The sequence below is a fragment of the Podarcis vaucheri genome, assembly GCF_965113315.1.
Source record: "Podarcis vaucheri genome assembly, chromosome: 7".
In the NCBI taxonomy this organism is placed as follows: Eukaryota; Metazoa; Chordata; class Lepidosauria; order Squamata; family Lacertidae; genus Podarcis; species Podarcis vaucheri.
Window position 1 is genome coordinate 18804826 of NC_138765.1, and position 19198 is coordinate 18824023.

A 19198-nucleotide genomic window follows, 5' to 3' on the forward strand; every position below is an offset into this window, starting at 1 on the left:
TCATTTCTTTTCTGTCTGCATTTCAGTGTGGTTTCATATTGTAAGTCAGGCATAGGCAAACTCGGCCCTCCAGATATTTTGGGACTACAACTCCCATCATCCCTGACCACTGGTCCTGTTAGCTAGGGATGATGGGAGTTGTAGTCCCAAAAACATCTGGAGGGCTGAGTTTGCCTATGCCTGTTGTAAGTGGTCTGTTTGCAAAAGGGAGGCTATAAATTGTCAACAGGGTGGTGTCCTCCGGCTGCAAGATAATGAAATGTTGTTATCTTTATCTTCACCTCCGCTGCATGCCTCCAACAACAACAACACCGTTCGACAGTGGAATTTGCTGCCAAGGAGTGTGGTGGAGTCTCCTTCTTTGGAGGTCTTTAAGCAGAGGCTTGACAACCATATGTCAGGAATGCTCTAATGGTGTTTCCTGCTTGGCAGGGGGTTGGACTCGATGGCCCTTGTGGTCTCTTCCAACTCTATGATTCTAGGGGCGAACAAAGGCTAACTGACACCCGGGGCGGGGCAAACCGCTGGCTGCACACACGTTGCGCCTGTTAGAATTCCTGCTCCATGATTGCAGTCATGGGATTTTTGTCTATCACATGACGGTGTATGTTTTGACTCCACAGAGTGGGAAGTGACGGAGAAAGGATGTTTGTGTGACTGTGTTCTGTGAAGTGGGACTATTGTCCTTTGTTCTTTTTCTCTTTGCTGTCGCACGCATGCACCGTACGTAGCGGCGTCATGCATGCGTTGTATGTAGCGGCTTGCGGCTGCAGTGGTGGTGGAGGGATCCCACCTCTGTCTGCACAGTGCTCGGGCAGCGCTGGGGGCAAACCGCTATGTACATCACATGTGCAGTGTTGCTACACGCAGCGCATGCATGCAGCACCGTGCATGCATTGTACATAGCAGTTTGCCACTGGTGCCCCTCAAACACTGTACAGACGGTGGCGGGATCCTCTTCCCACGGCTGCAGCCATGGAGGATCCTCCACATGCGGCTGCAGCGGTGCGATGGCTGCTCCTGCCGCTGTGCCCAGGGGTGGTGGGGCAAGCACCCTGTGGGGTGCCTTCTTGTCACCCCTCCAGACATGGCACCTGGGGCGCACTGCTCGCCCCCCTTGCGATGCCACTGACAACAACTATCACTCAGATTATCAGAAAGCAAGCTAATGCCTGAACTCTCACTTGCACCTGTGTTGCATCCATCTTTTAAGTCCAGGGTTGTTCATCACCATGGTGCAGCTGAAAGAGAGGAAAAGGCAGAGGAAGAGCTGGAAAGGGGGTGGGTTGCACTATCACAGCTTTCCTTCTTTCCTTTGAACATGGGGGCCTCCAGATTTTTGAGGCAGGAACCATCACCCTTGACCATCACCCATGCTGGCTGCTGCAGACAGGAGTTGTAGTTCAAAACATTGCGTTGGGGGAGGCTGCATTAACCCATCCATTGTCTGCAAAGGAGACACCCCCGCTCCCTGTTGCATCAATTCTATTGGGCAACTGAGTTTCTTGCAACCTTATAGACCGGCTTGCTCCTTCCAGCTTCAGCACTTGCTCTCGTGCTCTCTCCCCGTGTCTCACACGCTCCACATCTCCCTCACGCACAGGAAGACAAAGATATGCCAGCGAGCCCCGCATCACCTTGCAGGGAACAGCTAATCCGCTTCTCTAACACTCAGTACTTGGGGGCTTTTCAGTAATAGACGGAGCATCAGCTCCATTGCCCACAGCACTGGGCTCAGGTCATCCTACTGGGTCGGGATCAAAGCATTTTCCACTCTTCTTCTGGAGCTAGCAGAAAATCACCCACACCTTCTGTCGGCAGATGGACAGAGGAGGAGGCGGCAGCCAGAACTCACTACCTTTCTAACCTGTTGAAGAGACTGACCACACCTGCAGCAAGGTAAGACAGCTTGATCCCCAAAGGGATTTTCTCCTCCTCCCTTCCCTCTTATACGCCAGCTCCTTAGGATGGTGATGGAGAGATAATGGATTGTATTCCATGCTAGTCTTACTCAGAGTAGACCCACTGAAGTGAGTGGACATGACTAACCAGTGTAACAACAAAAGCCTTTCCAAGACCATCTCCACCAAACTTGTCATTATAATAATAATTGCCTTTTTCATGCGTAAGGAGGTACGGAACTTTGTAAAACCACCTGTTTCTAGCGATGGATAATAATTAACAACCTGACGACAAAAGCCTTTCTAAAGCCCTATCCACCGAATTATTACAAGAGTAATTACCTTTTAAAAACCATAACTGGGGAGAGATCCAACTTTGTAAAACCATCTCTTTCAATGGATTTAGGTCCAAATTAAAAAGTGGGTAGGGACAGTGTTCAGTCTTCCTTCTTTCCCCCTCTCCATACATGATCCTGCACACACTCCCCTGTGCTAGAAAAGGATATATAAGATGCATCCTTTTAACACACAGGTGTATTTCCCCCCCTTCCTTTGGAGGTGCTTTGGGGTTAGAAATCTGGCGCTGTAACATGGCCACAGATAACAGGTGGTAATAGGACCATTTCATAGATGGGGAAACTGAGGCAGAGGCGGACATAAGTGTTTGGGTTGTTAATCCCTATACATGTCTACTCAGAAGTAAGTTCAGTGGTTCCTATTCCCAGGTAAATGAGTATGTGATTGCTGCCGAAAGGAACTCTATATAAATCATCCTATTAGATGTGACTTAAAGTCCATGCTGCCTGGTGCTTTGCCTTCAACAGCAACAAGTCAAATGTCTTTGAGACACTCACAATCAAAGCAAGAAAGTGATTGGAACCCCTTGTTCTTTGTTCCCACCTAGCATCCCACAAGGGTACACTGATTCTGAATATGGAGGATCCATTCTCTGCTTTCATTTTTTTTTTAAGGAAACCCAAAGGCAAAGAGGCCACAATTCTTCCCTAGATCTTGGGACCCTTCAATGCTTGTTCTAAAGAGCAACTTCACAGGTCACAAAATTTCTGCCCGGAAAGCATTTCCACACAGGGAAACTGGTGTGTGTGTGTGTTTAGGGGAGAGGGACTCTCACACCTGGGGGGTTAATTCTGTTCCCTGCAGGTAAATTGCTCTCCGTATAGGAATTCTACAGTATGTGGAGCAGCTTCTGCTCTGTTTGGTATGCTGCTGCTTGAAGAGCATAAATGGAGAGAGAATCATAAAATTGTAGAGTTGGGACCCAAGGGTCATCTAGTCCAACCCCTGCAATGCAGGAATCTCACCATGAACACCTTCCTTGTTCTCTTATAATGGCAGTGGCGCCCACCTGAGAGGTTCTGGAACTGAATTCTGGGGTGAGTTCTGGCTGGGGGAAAAGCCCTGACTCACATTGTATGTCATTAAAATGTCACTTAGAACTGTAATTAAAGCAACACAAATTACTAGAGCGCAGAAGTGGAGGGGAAGCACAGTTCTAAACAGTTTTCCACTTGACCCAAGCTGTCTAGGCAGAGGTCTGAGTGGTTTTCCCCTCACACCACTCCTTTCTTGGGGAAAACCAACTCTTTAGCACTAAATCGGAACAAATGTCAATATGGATAAAACTTGAATTGTTGTTTGCTCCAATTGAGCACTAAAGAGTGGTTTTCCCTGGGGGTGAAAGCAGCAGGACAAGATGAAACTGAGTCCTAAGAGTACAATGAAAGTGCCAAGTGGTTCGCTGAAGTGAGGGAGTTCCATTGCAAGGGGCCACTACAGAGAAGGCTCTCCTGTGCACCACTGTCCCTGGGATCCCAAATGATTGTGGTACCATCAGCAAGAGTCTCCCCCACTCTTCAGTTGTTTGAGACACAAGCTGTTTTGCTGCTTTGTAGGTAAGGTAAGGTAAGGTAAGGTAAAGGACCCCTGGATGGTTAAGTCCAGTCAAAGGCGACTATGGGGTTACGGCGTTCATCTCGCTTTCAGGTCGAGGGAGCCTGTGTTTGTCCACAGACAGCTTTCTGGGTCATGTGGCCAGCATGACTAAACCAGTTCTGGTGCAACAGAACACCATGATGGAAACCAGAGCACAAGTAAATGCCGTTCACCTTCCTGCCACAGCAGTACCTATTTATCTACTGGCATGCTTTGTATATCAACATAACCACCTTGAATTGGGCACCTTGGGAAAAAGGAGGGATATTTCCCGTTTTCAGGAAAATTTTGAACTGGGAAAATGCCCAGATAATAGGTAATAAGGTAAAGGTAAAGGGACCCCTGACCATTAGGTCCAGTCGTGGCTGACTCTGGGGTTGCATCGCTCATCTCGCTTTATTGGCCGAGGGAGCCGGCGTACAGCTTCCGGGTCATGTGGCCAGCATGACTAAGCCGCTTCTGGCGAACCAGAGCAGTGCACGGAAACGCCATTTACCTTCCCGCTGGAGCGGTACCTATTTATCTACTTGCACTCTGATGTGCTTTCGAACTGCTAGGTGGGCAGGAGCTGGGACCGAGCAACGGGAGCTCACCCCGTCATGGGGATTCAAACAGCCAACCTTCTGATCGGCAAGTCCTAGGCTCTGTGGTTTAACCCACAGCGCCACCCGCGTCCCGCCCAGATATTATTGTCAGGCAAATTAGGATAATTTCCATAGTGTAACAAATCAGAAACAAGCCAGTTAGCATCGGGGGTAAGGGGATGCCCTAAATCAAGGTTAGCCAATGTGGACCCTCCAGATGATGCTGAATTCCCATAATTTATTTTCCTTTTTTTGAAGATTTTATTGGTTTTTTAGTTTTATATTCAATCAAACAACACAATATAACATTTGTCATATAAAAGAAAATGAAACCCCACCTCCCCGTGACTTCCTTCAACTTCCCCTTCTGGTTCTTTAAATATTTATACTTCTGCTTAAGTATTGAACTCCCATAATTTTCTGACAGACACTTGCTGGTTGGGGCTGACGGGGGGTGAAATCTGGAGAGCACTATCCTGGCTACCTGCCCTAGAGAGTAATCTAATTTAACAAGTTTATTTTACTTGTATTTAGGCTAAACAGTTTGAAAGTACAAAGCTTGCCTAATATTGTACTCACAGCTGGCACCCACTCATGGTTACTAATGAACTTATAAAAGGGAATTTTCTTTCCCGCGGAAAAATTAAGCAGCGCAAGATTTTTCTGCGCAGCAACACTGATCAGTGCAATAACATGATTAGATTTTATTAGGCAATAGATATTGGAGTGGATACCCTTCTTACAGTAGGAAAGGCGGAGGTAGGGATACAGATTTAAGAAGAAAAGCACGACCACCAAGGCGACGGGAGTGGTGTCCAGTGGTCAGAGCGGGAGTTAATAAATCGGAGGGCGTCGCGCTGTGTTCTCAAGCCTTGATTAAACCTTTTCCTCCCCGGCCAACTCTTTCCCCCGCCTTGTCTGGAGAGAAAGCGCTTAATGAATTAACAGCTCGCCGGCGGCGCGCCTGGCGTTTGTTAGCTGTGCGTGCGTTGAAGCAGCTGGGCGCGCATCAATTAGCGCGTCTAATGGGCCTTGGCGGCTCCGGAGCACGTGGCCCTGCGCTCCCCCGACTGCTCCGGTGTCCCAAAGCGGCCCGCGGGGCCGGCTGGCTCATCCTAATCCGTCATTATTAGCAAACCTCCCGCCGTCGCCACCGGGGACGAGGGCGCAGGAATGGGAGCGGGCGAGCCTGCCTGCAGATCTCCCGCCCCGTCGCGGGGAGGTTGATTGATGAGCCTCGTGCAGAAGGAGACGCCCGCTTGGAGGCAGCTAACGGGCTGAATAGCAGGGGCAAGGCGCGCCCCGCCCGCTGCCTGGACAACCGAGCGCCAGTATTGGCGCACATACCCACCACCGGTGGCTACATCGAATCAGAATTGGCAGAGACCCCAAGGATCATCTAGTCCAACCTCCTGCTATGCAGGAATAAGCGGCTGTCCCATACGAGGATTGAACCTGCAACCTTGGCGTTATCAACACCACTCTCTAGCCAATTGAGCTATCTAGGCATAAGAGGCAGCATAGTTCAACAGGTCGAGCTCACCCCCCCCCCCATGGAGGAGGGAATGCTGAGAAAAACCACACCGGTTGAACATCTGCCTCCATGCACCAATAAGAATCCCCTTTCCCGGCTCCCCTCCAGGCTCCAGCTTTAATAAATAAGGAAGCTTTAAAAAAAGAGGAGGCACACTGCGCTTTGAACAGTTCTAGTTCGCGCTGCAAGCCCTCCGTGGCTTGGCCTGATCACTTCCCCGACTTCTGTCCGCTCTCCATGGAAATGTAAAGAATTCCTGCCTTTAAGGTGGTGCCGGAAATATTGGAGCAGAAAGGGATTGCGGCGCCCATCTGAAGGGGCAAACGCGCTCTGGGGGTTTCGCTTCCCTTTCTAGAGAGCTGGGGGTCGGGGGACGGGAAATTCGGCCGTAGTTATTGACACGAAGGGACAAGCGAGGCGCAAAAGGAGACAAGCGGCATCTTCGCAGTCATCTTCTTCTCAAAACGAAAGCTCATTCTAAGAACTAACTTAGTTGGTCTTTAAGCTGCTACTGGAAGGAATTTTTTTATCTTCTTCTTAGTTCTTTACAGAGATGCACCCCGCTAACTCTGTTCTGTGCTGCCCTTGTAAACGATGAAGGAAGGTGCGTTATATCCAGTCAGACCGCTGGGTGAAACACCAAAATTGGAGGTGCCTGTCTAATTTAGTAGCTCCACATTAGCGGTGCCATGACATTAAAGGCCTTACTAAATGAATATGATGTATTTGTCGCGTGACAGTATTGTAGTCCAACAATATCTGGCAGCCTGCGGATTCCTGCCCTTGTCCCATCAACATCATGGCATGCATGAAGTGCGATTCTGGTAAGGTAGCCAGTTGCAAGAAGTCGTCTTCTTCTTCTTCGGTGATCACTGGTAGCTGAGTAAGAGTGTTTTCCCTGAGGTCTTAACAGTGTGTCTCTAAGTGACTGTGGAGGCCAATTTTGGATCCGCACATCCTTCTACAGTGGGGACATTGGTTCTGGGCGGGAGTTGATCACGGTGAGGATTTCCTCTTAGCTCGTTTTTCCCTTTCGTCCTGAATTCGCGCTTGTTCCAGGCATCCGAACAACATGAGCAGTCCAACGAAGTCGATGTTAAAGTAACAGGGCGCAAAATGTAAACATGGGCGTTTTGCTGCAAAATGATGGTCCAGTTCCTTTTTCATATATCATCAAGAAACGGGGGAAAGGTGCCGTTTTCAAAACCTCCTGCGGACTGGTGACTTTTCTTTTCACTGGCCTAGCTTTTTGTACTCAGTACACAGTCGGTTGAGAACAGTTTTCCCTGATACAGAGTGTGGAATTTTCACCTGCTTAACTTCTGTGCTGGGCTGCTGTTAACAGCAGAAGAGCAGGGGGTTAGTAAAACATGGTGGTCTTGCAGCCCCCAGCTACCCGCATACCTTTTTTATTTTGCTGTTTCCAGGTTGTATGTCTCTGGGCATTTAAACAGCAGCTGGAATGAGTTTTGAGAAAGGTTGCACAATGCGTACCACCCACACGCAGAGAGCTTCTAGGTTACAGCCGTCCCCAGCAGGCCAGACGCAACAATAGCTATGTTATTTATACAGCCGCAGGAGTGTTGCATAACAAGATTGCATACAGATGGTGATCTCCAGCAGGGATGCAAGAAGCGGAGCCGAAAACCTAAGTTCTCATCCGAGAGAGATACAGCAGATTTTTCTCTCTCCTCCAAATCTGAAATGCCAAAATTCTGGATTCAAGAATAGTCTTATATTAACCCCCCCCCCCCACCATCAAAATTATCATTGCACAACTGAACTCTGAACGCTATTAACAATGTTACAAGCTGAAAATTCAGTGTAGTGTAGTGGTTAGAGTGTCGGACTAGGACCTGGAAGACCAGGGTTCAAATCTCCACACAGCCAGGAAGCAAACTGGGTGATTTGGGGCCAGTCACTTACCCACCTCACAGGGTTGTTGTGAGGAGGAAGAGAACCATGTATGTCACCTGGAGTTCCTTACAGGAAAGGTGGGTTGTGAATGCAGAAAATAAAAATAAATAAAATGTGCTATGGTTTCAAAAAAGCTCTCACGATTTTCTACATTTGTGCTTGCAAATCTGAAAGGAGAGATTAGATCCACCAGTACCTTTTCCCCGATCTACGTCATTAACATATTCCTACATGTTTGCCTTCAACATGAATGTTGAATTTAGAGAGAGCGGCACTGTGGGGTTTGGGGGCAGGAGAACTGCCCCCCATGTGGGCTTGGCACGTGTCATCACTGACCAACTCCCACCATCGCAGCTCTGCTCGCTCTACCTCTTCCCATCTCTTGGCAACAGAACATCTCTACAACCCCTTATGCAACTTTCTGCTTTGAACGGTGCTTCATTCATCCAAGCTGCCCTCCAGCTCACGCTCCTCCCTCCCCTCTGCTCTGCGTAATATTCCCAGCTAGAAAGAAGTTGTGCTGTAACCAGAGCAACAGAGATTGCCCTTGAGAATTTCACTTACTGATATATATATATATTTAAAGTAATTGCAAAGGGTGGTGGGTGGGTAGGAGAAAGGAGTGGTGGAACAGAACTGAAAAGGGAGTACAGGGTTCTCCTCTGGATGAAAACCCAGAAATCCTGGCCCCTCCAGTCAGACAACCTTTTTTTTCTTCTTCACTCGTAGATCCTAGAGGAGACTTAGTTCAATATGAACTGGGCACTGCCCCACCAATCTCAGTCTGCCCTTAGCCAACCCCCTGCAAGTCTGCCTTCTTTTTCCCATATCCATATCTATCTATCTATCTATCTATCTATCTATCTATCTATCTATCTATCTATCATCTATCTATATCTATCTATCATCTATCTATCATCTATCCTATTGAAGTTTTCAAATCATAAGGACAAATTTACAAAAGGGAAACAAGAAAGAAAGGAGAGAGATAAGATCCCTCAATTAATTACCAATATGCTGAATGCATGGTGGATCAAACAAAAATGTTAATCTTAATTCTCTTGTGGGTTTTTCCATGTGTACACCATATGAATATGATCAAGACAAGATAAGATAGCATGGGTGTGTTGTGTATTATTGTTTGTATTTCCATGCAACTCATACTATAGCAAAAGCTAGAAGGACCACCCACCCATATACCTCCTTATTCTACTCTTACAAGCCACCTAGATTTTAGTGGCTGAGTACACGGAGGGCAGGGTTTTCCCTTTGGGCTGCAGACTCTTGCATTGGATAGAGTGGCGGTGAACGGAAAGAGGAGGGTGAGGGGTTGAAAAGCTGCAGCGAGGATGCAGAACACACCTTGTTGCCCTTTTATCCCTGCTCAAAATAATGATGAAGTTGATGGTGCTTATCATTTAGGTGGTGCAGTGATGGCCAAGGACCTCATGTACCCCAAGTCCAGAGTATGAGAAAGTGCTGCTATTGGGGAAATTACAGCACCTAACCCTGGACAGCTCCCTTAGCCTCGGTGTGGCTTTGCAATGAGCACTCAGCACAGGAACTTAAGAATAACCTTCCTGGATCAGACTAAAGGCCCCTCTGGTCCAGCCTCCTATTCTCCCAGAGGCCAACCAGATGTTTTGGGGAAGCCTGCAATCTGTGGGCATCAACACTCTGCTCACCTGTGATTCACAGCTTCAGGCATTGATAGGTATGCTGTTGCTTGACAGTGGAGGTAGAGCATAGTCACCATGGCTAGTACCCTCCATGATTTTGTCTAATCCCCTTCTAACATCATCCAAACTGGTGGCCATCTCTGCATATTCCATAGTTTTAACTATGTGCTGCAGGAAAGCAAGGCTCATGCCCCACTCAGTGCCACATCTGGGCCCATAGATCCAGGGGGAACCTCAAACCACTACAACTTATTCCAGTGGTTTCCAAACCTCCTTTCCCCACAGACCACTTGAAAATTGCAGATGGTATTGCCTTTTGCAGCAATTGTAATGTGCTAGATGCTGCATGACTCTAAATTGCATTACTGTTGCTTCTTTTATTTCTTAAATACACATCCCATAGAATTCAGATTGCATTGCAGTAAAATACAATATAAGAAATGGAAGAAGCAATAAAAAATACAATCAAAACCAATGTGTATGTTTAATGCAAGGAATGCGCCATCTCTTTTCTTCAACCACAAATCCGCACACTGTGGACAACCTGAATGAAGCTCCTAGACCACTGGTGGTCCATGAACCACAATTTGGGAACCCATGACCTATTCCACCTGTGACTGTTTGGCCATCCATGATACACTAGTACAAGGATGGGATACCTGTGGCCCTCCAGCTGTTGCTGGGCGACAACTCCCATCATCTCTGACCTTTGGCCACGCTGACTAGGGCTGATGGGAGTTGGAGCCCAACCAATGAGCTCTCCACCCCAACATAAGTGATGGCACTATATAAAATTTATAATTAATGGGTTTTTCCTCCTTCTTTCTTTGGCAGGGAGATGTCAACAAGCCCAGCAGGCAATGTCTCCTCATCCTCTCTGGTCCTGGAGGAAGCCACTGTGCGCAGCACTGTAAAGATCATCACTGGGGTGATCTTCAGCTTCATCTTCCTAGCTGGGGTGACTGGGAATGGGATAGTGTTGTGGGTCACCGGCTGGAAGCTCCGCTGGACCTCCAACACCATTTGGTTCTTCAACCTTGCCTTGGCCGACTTGGCTTCCACCTCCCTGATCTTCGTCACAGTGTTGAACTTGGCCCTGGACCTGCACTGGCCCTTTGGCTCAGTGGCCTGCAAGGTGGCCAACTGCCTTTTTGGGCTGAGCGTGTGCAGCGGAGTCCTGCTACTCAGCTCCATCAGCGTGGACCGCTGCGTGCTGGTGGTGGCCCCCGTCTGGTGCCAGAACTATCGGACCCCGCGCCTCACATGGGGGACTTGCGGGCTCCTCTGGATGATCTCCCTCACCTTCTTCGTCCCCAGCTCTTACTTCTTCACTGAGATCTCAGTGGAGAAGAATAACCGGAGCTCCTGCAACAACCTGGACATCTTCCAGGACTGGCAGGAAGCAGAAGTCCTCACCATCTGCATCTTTCTCTACCAGTTCCTACTGCCCTTGCTGGTCATCTCCATCTCCTACACCATCCTGGTGGTGACCATGCACAAGAAGAAGCTCAACAAGTCCAGCAAGCCCTTCTTGGTGGTTACCAGGGTGGTCTTCTGTTTCTTCCTCTGCTGGCTGCCCTACCATGCCCTGGCTCTGGCAAGGATCTCTATGGATGCTGTTCCAGATGCTGTGCACCTGGTGGCCATCCCTCTTTCCAAGTGTCTGGCCTTGTTCAACAGCTGCATCAACCCCTTGCTCTATGTCTTTGTGGGGCAGGAGTTCAAGGATGCAGTGAGGAGGTCCTTGCTGCAGGTCTTCAAGACAGCTTTTGAAGAGGCACCAGTGGCCACCAGTGTTTGAGATAAGCAACTGCCAGTGTTGCAGAAACCAGAGAAGGCACTCTTCTTTTTAAAGTCACCGTATCTCATCACAGTGCTCCATTGACTGTGCAGCTGGAGAGGAGAGGATCTCTAAACACAGACCTGTGTATACTGTGCATTTAGATACAACAACATTCTGCAGCAAGGTCCCATGCAGTGACATTCTGCAGCCTATATTCAATTCTGCAAAACTGACATACGTCTTTTCAAGCTTAAAAAGAGAGGAGAATTATCCCATTCCTGCTCGTTATAAGGAGGGACAAGGAACTAGGTACTGAAAGCTCACCTCTGACAATTAGAAATCCTGCTCAGGCTTCCCTTTCTTGAATCCTGAGATTTCCCTAGATATTGCCCATCCATCTTCAAGCTTTTTTTTTTTTTTTGCAATCACAAGGGCTAGAAACTGGACATTTTAAAAATAAGGCTGGGACTCACAAGGTGTCAGGGCTGGAGTCAGGCACAGGTCAGCACGAAAGACACAAGGCTCTGTTGCCAGTAAAGCCAACTCTTTATTCAAGGAAATGGCAGACAACTCAGCAACCCTTCCCAGCAGGTCTTGCCTCTATGGAGCAGTTGCCCAGACAGAAGGTCCCTGTCTCCCACCCTTTCTAAGGCTCCTCCTCTCCCAGATGTTTTCCAAGCAGTCTCAAACTGTGTCTGCGCACCTCTGGTCTCTGCCCCCTCTTAATTCTGTGTGTTCTTGGAGACCAGGGGGGAAGAGAGCTTGCCACAGTAGGAGAAGCAGACTTTCTGTATTCTTCAGCAGCCTCTTGACCCCCCCCCCTTCCTCTGCTTTAGCCTTGGAGTCTGAACTGCTTTCTGTCACCGGCTCTCCCTGCTCACTAAACTCCATTGCCCCTTCAGCATCCAGCCCTGCCTCTCCTGCTGACCTCTCTTTAGTGTCCCATCACTGACTCCCACGCTCTGAGCCTTCTTCCTGTGGGGTTTCCCTTGGGGGTTCCCCGGCTGGTGCCTACCGCCACTCCTCCCTGTCCAGCTAGTCCCTGACACAAGGTAAGACATTCTACTCCGTCCTTGTGTTGTCAGCATTGCTAAATGCACACAACTCTGCCAACCCGGGACTTCTCAGCCCTCCTTGATGCCTCTTAGTTCTGATCACCAGTGTGCTGTGTAATCCTGCCCAGAGGTGTACCTAAGTTCCCTTGGCACAGAGCTGCATTGGTGCCCATCCCCTCGTCCCTTGTACCCTTGGCAAGGAGCAGTATTGGCACCTCTAAAACTGGGAGAGACCATGAGCCAGAAACTCAAAACGCTTGCTCGCTCCACCATTGAATTCCCCCATGGCCATTGGGGTCAGGTCTGCTCTGTGATGGCCCATGCCAGCAGCCAAATTCCTCCACCAAGGCACCCAGATGAGCCTATGTGCCTTGCCTGGCCATCCAGAGAAGCAGATGAGCAGCCTGGAGAGCACACAGACGGGCAGGTGGACTCAGCCACTCTGAGCCACAGTGGCAAGGCATGATTTTTGTGCCCCGCCCCGGGCCTGTGTCCTTGGTGGGGACCAACCTTACCAATCCCTTGGTATGCCCCGATCCATATCTACTGAGATTTAGGTCCTATTGTGATCAATTGGACTTACTCCAGGGCAGCGTTCCCCAACATCATGCCCTCCAGATATCGTTATGACTCTGATTTCCATCAGAACCTTCCAACATGGTGGACAGTCAGGGGCAATGGAAGCTGTAGTGACAACAACATCTGGAAGGCAACCAGATCAGGAACTACATCCTTGCCTCTCTAATGCAACAGCTGTCCCTCTTTTAGTGAGCAAAGTTCTGCGAAGTTGGGTGTGACGTTTGCCAGCTTTACCCTCGGATCCTATTCAGCATTTAGCCTGCTTCTGCATTTGTTCTTGAAGATGCTGCTCAAAATAGTCTCCATTGCCATCCCTGGAAAAATGAAGTACTGTACATCTTCTCGACCCTTTTGCAACTTTCCCATGGACCACTTGGATGGAGCTGATGGACCACCAATGGTTTATGAACCACAACTTGAGAACATTTAGTTTACAGGGTGTTGGATCAGCTTTTTGTAGTGTGGAAACCTGCCACGTCGCTGCTTTGTGGTGAAGTTGGGCCCAGCAGGAGAGCCCCACTTTTAGACCATGGCCAGCCAAAGATGGAGGCTGGAGGCGAAGAATACAAAATTGCTACTACCTACTAAATAACACAGAACTATAATTCAGCAGGGAGTTGTCTTGCATAACTCCCCCTCTCCTTGTGTGTGCCTCTTCTAAAATAGTGCATGCAATCTACAGTTTTTATAGGTGTTTCGTAAAGAGTTGTTTTTTTTCTTAATGGTGCACCAATAAATTGGGGCGGGGGAGTGCTTTTCAATCACTCGCATGGAATGTACGGAGCTGCCTTACACTGAGTCAGAATACTGGCCCATCCAACTCACTATGGCCTGCACGGACTGGCAGCAGCTCTCCAGGGTTTCAGAAAGGGAGTCTCTCTCAACCCTATGTAGAGATCCCAGAGAGTGAACTTGGGAGCTGCTGCAATCAGGGCCGCTGCTTCAGTCCTGAGCCAAGGTCTTTCCCTGGATGCTTTTAACTCAAAATGCTTTTAAACCTGTCTTAACCGATTCAGCACCAGCACCTGCAATTTTTTATTTTATTTTTTTGCGGTTTTGGGTTATTTCCTTTCTCTTGCATACACAAAAGTGCATTTGATGATTTTTGAGCAAATTCCTCATTTTTCAAATTTGGTCTACTTGTGTCTCTTTATAATCCCCAGGGGCATTTCATAGAATCATAGAAACGCAGTTGGAAGGAAACCTGAGCATCATCTAGTCCAACTCCCTGCAATGCATGAATATGCAGGTGGCCCATAAGAGGATCAAACCCGTGATCTTGGCCTTGTTAGAACCACACTCTAACCAGCTGAGCTAACCCGTGGTCCAGCAAATTATCTGACCATTGCAAATGTTTTTTATTGAGGGGGAATGCAAAAATGGGGGGCCGTTCCATCCCAACCCAGCTGCTGACTGAAAGATAAGGGAGTGTTGTGTGTGTGTGTAGAGTAGAAAGGGAGAAATATTATTATTATTATTATTATTATTATTTATTTATTACCATTGGACCTCAAGATGACATTGCAGTCCATCAGCCCCACTCAGTATGCCTGATGTTCAGCGATAATTGGAACTGCAGTACAGCAACATCAGGACCATCACCAGCTTCCCACCCCTGGTGTAGAGAGAACATCTACTGCAGCTGGATAGAGGAAGGCAATTAAGTGTGAAGAGGATTTTTTCACAAAGAGGTGGTGGGTTATGGGGAACTGGCATAATGACTGGATTCCCTGAAACACCAGCAACCCCAGTTTCTCAGCTTTTTAACACCCCCAGATTGCATTTTGTTTGTTTTCATTTTGCTTGCAACAATGAGGGCTAGAAACTTGATAATTACAGAAGAAACTGCTGCGCGGATGCACTGAACACATGCAGCTAGAGTTGCCACCTGCCCTGCATAAATACAGGGTTGTCCCGTATTTCAATGTGAAACGCTACGTCCTGTATTGATACAGTTTTGTCCTGTATTTCAGGTCTTCTCTCTCATTCTGTGCCAAGTTAAGAGATCTGCTCCAAACGCATCTGTTTGAAAGGATGTGTGAAAGGTCATGTATTTAAGCTCTGAATAGCCAAGCACAGGCAGATTTGCAAACTCGTGTGTATGTATGTACAACAAATTCCAGAGAGGCCATCCTGTTAGGTTGAAATAGATTGTAATGGATTGCTTTGAAGACACTTCAGCACCAGCTTGGGGGGGGGGGATTCCCTCCAAACCCCCCACCCCCACCCCGTCCTGTATTTTGCCAGAATAAAGGTGGCAACCTTACACGCAACATGGGAGAATGTTCAAAATGCTCTTTCAGTCACTTGACATCGCTGGTGGCCTTTGCAAACCCTGTTTCAAGAGAAGTATAATTTCCCTTTCTATACACCATTCCCCCTGTGACGTCTCTTCAGCTTGCATCTGCACATTTTGATTACCAATCAAGATCTCTGTGGGATTGTTTGAGACTCCTGCTCATCAAAACCGATGTTTACAGAGGTGAAAAGAAATGACTTTTGCGTACCCGTAACAGGAAACACTGCCCACCTCATTGCTGTCGACACTGTGCCTGCCGTCTCCTGACTCATGCGATGCCCAAGACGTTTTGCTGCCTTTTGCCAAGGACAAGATGACTTTGCACTGACCGTTCCAATGAACAGAACTCAACTCAAGTGGCAGCTGAGAACTGAAATACTAGCTATGGGAGGAACTGCAGCCTCCACCGCTGCCAGATGCAGCAGGTTAGCTTCACGGCCACTGCCAACCAGGGCAGCTGCCTCACTCTGCCCAATGGTAGGGCCATTCCTGTTGGGCCTGCTCTGATACCCCCCTCCAGAAACGAGGTTGTTCCCCTCCTGCTTCCCCTCACAACTCCCATCACCCCTTATGCAATCACTTGCGAGTGTGTATAAAGGGGCATTAGGGCTCTATCAAGCAAGGATAGAAGTAGTTTTTGCTTTGCTTTTTTCCTCCGCATAAGCTTTTAAGCAGGCAGCAATTTGTGGCATCATGCGTCAAGTGTGCCTTGCCTCTTTCAGGGTTTGTGGCGGCGGTGGCAAAGAGATCGAGAGATGTAGCTGGAAGTCTGAAGAGTCACAAAGCTCAACCCGCACTGTAGACTTTGCCGCTTTCTCAGCAAGCGTCCCAGTTTGTTCCTCCTCCTGGCTGCAAGGACAGCACTTTGGAGGAGCAGTGGCGTAGCATGGGTTGTCAGCACCCGGGGCAAGGCAAGTAATTTGCGCCCCCTAACCCATGGATTTGCACCCCCTAACCCATGGATTTGCGCCCCCTAACCCTAACTCCCAGATGTTGCGCCCGGTGCGGGCGGCCCCCCCTGCACCCCCCACGCTACGCCACTGGGGAGGAGGAAGTTAATGGGCAGGGCCACCTCTGGGGTAGGTTGTTAAGCAAGGCAGGCAGGCAGGCAGGTGAGAGTTGGTGAAGGGGAGGCAGAAGCTAGTTGTTCAGCGCATCCTTTGCCCTAATGAATGGGCCTCCATTGGTGACTGCATGCTCACCTGCTCCTGGTGAGGCCATGAACAGCGAGAAAGGAGTGGCGCCCTCTGCTCATCTTTCCCTCTGGATTGGGCCCACAGAAAACGGAAAGCTATGACATTGGCAAGGACCTAACCAGAGAATCTTGCCCAATGCTCCCCTCTGGCCAGCACCCAGGTTGAACTCTCGGTGCTGAAAACAGCATCCAGTGACAAAGCCAAATGCATTGGAGTGGGGGTTCTGCTGCTAAAATACCTGCAGCAATAGGCTTGATTGAACCACTGCTTCCTCCTGCTTTCAGGTCAGTGGTCCCCAAGGAACCAGGATCTGGCCCATCTCGGCTTAGGCTCCTCCTCCCAGAATCCCCTGGTGCCAATTCTGCACGGCTGAGAAGTGAGATGAGGAAGAAGAATCACCAGTGTACCTTTAAATTATTATAGTGGTACCTTGAGTTACGAACTTAATTCATTCTGGAGGTCTGTTCTAAATCTGAAACTGTTCTTAACCTGAGGTACCACTTTAGCTAATGGGGCCTCCTCCTGCTGCTGTGCCGCCGCCGTGCTATTTCTGTTCTCATCCTTAAGCAAAGTTCTTAACCCGAGGTACCATTTCCGGGTTAGCGGAGTCTGTAACATGAAGCGTCTGTAACCCGAGGTACCACTGTATTAGTATTATTATTAATTCAATCTGCATACCACCCTGTACCCACAGGTCTCAGGACTGGCTCCAGGCAAAGTGGGAATGTCCCATTATTTGCACGCTGTTCAGGCACATTGCAGTGAAAGGAATATCGGCTTGCCAGCATCTCAATACAGGCAGAGGGCCCAGCAATTTAACATGTGCCAGCCTTTTCCCTTTGCATGGAGCTCCCTAATCCGCAACACTTTTATTAATTATTGTTAAATTTCACAGTTGAATTAGCTGATGTCACTAATCAGCAAAGTACTGACCTGGCTGATTTGGGAAAGGGGAGGGGAAGTTGCCAGAAATGCAAGGAACAAGACTGGCTTTCAAATCTAAACAGCTTGCTTGCTTCTCTGTGAATAGGGAGGTTTTGAAGCAGGCTCTACTTCCAGATCCGACAAACCACAAGCTCCACCCCTGGCCTTGCCCCGTTACCACCACAGCTATTAATTTTAAGAGCTAACAAGTCTAAGTTTGTATTGCCATTTGACACAAGGCAGTAGGGCCAGGATTCCAAAAGCAGCTTCAGAGATGCCTTTTTGGGATTTCCTGTCCTCTAGTTCAACTCAGTTTTGAACAAAGAACCATAATGCCTCCAGCTTGACAACAGCTTATCCCTCTGAGCCGGAATCTAGAAATCATAGAATGAGTCCACTCATTTTCCATGTCCTCTGGTTAGAATATTGCAAGCTCATTGTGCACTGCAAATGGGGCTTTCAGCATGGTCTATCAGTGATGCCTAATTGGACTCAAGGATTGTTATCCAGAGAGCCTTAAGTGTCCCTTTGATGGCTGTAGATGTTCCTAAATGGGCAATTCGAGCCGCAGAGACAGGTGGTCTGCATATGATAGCGCTTTTACAGCTGAAAGGGTCCTAGAGAGGGGCAGGGGGTGGGGAGAGAATAAGCTAGTGTTGCTTGAAGGGAGAGCACCTTAGGCTGAAGGCCATGTAGCTCTGGAGATTGTTGCCTTGAAGACTTGCCTGTTTGCCTCCACTCGTGATCTGCTTGTGTGCTTGTCAATAAAGCAAATGTTACAAAGACTGCAGATTTCTCTTGTGCTCCTCTATGGAAAGCTAAAAGGTAAAGGGACCCCTGACCATTAGGTCCAGTCGTGGCCGACTCTGAGACTGCGGCGCTCATCCCGCTTTACTGGCCGACGGAGCCGGCGTACAGCTTCTGGGTCATGTGGCCAGCATGACTAAGCCACTTCTGGCGAACCAGAGCAGTGCACGGAAACACCGTTTACCTTTCTGCCAGAGCAGTACCTATTTATCTACTTGCACTTTGACGTGCTTTCGAACTGCTAGGTTGGCAGGAGCTGGGACTGAGCAACGGGAGCTCACGGGGATTCGAACTGCCGACCTTCTGATCAGCAAGTCCTAGGCTCTGTGGTTTAACCCACAGCGCCACCCGTGTCCACCTGGAAAGCTAAGTGGGGTGCATTTGGTGGGTTTCTGGTTATGACATCAACTCACAACTTCCGTTTCTTGAATGACTGCTGTGTTACGTCCCATTGTCAGCCCTGAAACTTTCCCCTCACTTCGGACTTTAGGGTCAAGTGGGAAGGCACTTTGTGCATGCTCAGAAGCACTAATCATGGGTGTTAGGGCACAGCCTTCAAGATACACCTTCAACAGCTGGAATGTGGGGTTTTTCCGCGTCCATGACAAACTATCCTATGCTCTCTCCCCCTGCTGATCCTCTCAGGCAAAATACCCCACATTCCTTGTTGGAATATCCTCATAATTCCCACAACAGGTCCAGTTGTTTGCCTTAACCTCTACATGTTGAATTTTGCCACCAGATGCTTGAAAATTAAGCCCAGCTGCATAACAACCAGATTTTTAAAAAATTATTATCTCTTAACAATGACATTTGGCAAAACCTGTTGGTTTCTCTTCCAAGCATTCTGCCAAAGCATGACCAGAATACAAAAATTTGGCTAAATAAATGAAAATTTAATGCAGTGACACCAAGGAATAGTAGTTGTTTGTTATCAAAGCCCCTCCAGAAATTGAAGCTGTTCCAGCTCTAAAAGAGCTCTCTCCT

At 48.4% G+C, this 19198-nt stretch overlaps 1 pseudogene across 1 annotated transcript; it reads left to right on the plus strand.

Annotated features, from left to right (window-relative positions):
* Nucleotides 1-1534: 1534 nt before the first annotated feature.
* LOC309536027 (chemerin-like receptor 1 pseudogene) lies at nt 1535-14048 on the plus strand (annotated as a pseudogene). The gene is made up of 2 exons (XR_014224512.1): nt 1535-1899; nt 10403-14048. The product of XR_014224512.1 is annotated as a chemerin-like receptor 1 pseudogene (transcript).
* Nucleotides 14049-19198: the final 5150 nt, after the last annotated feature.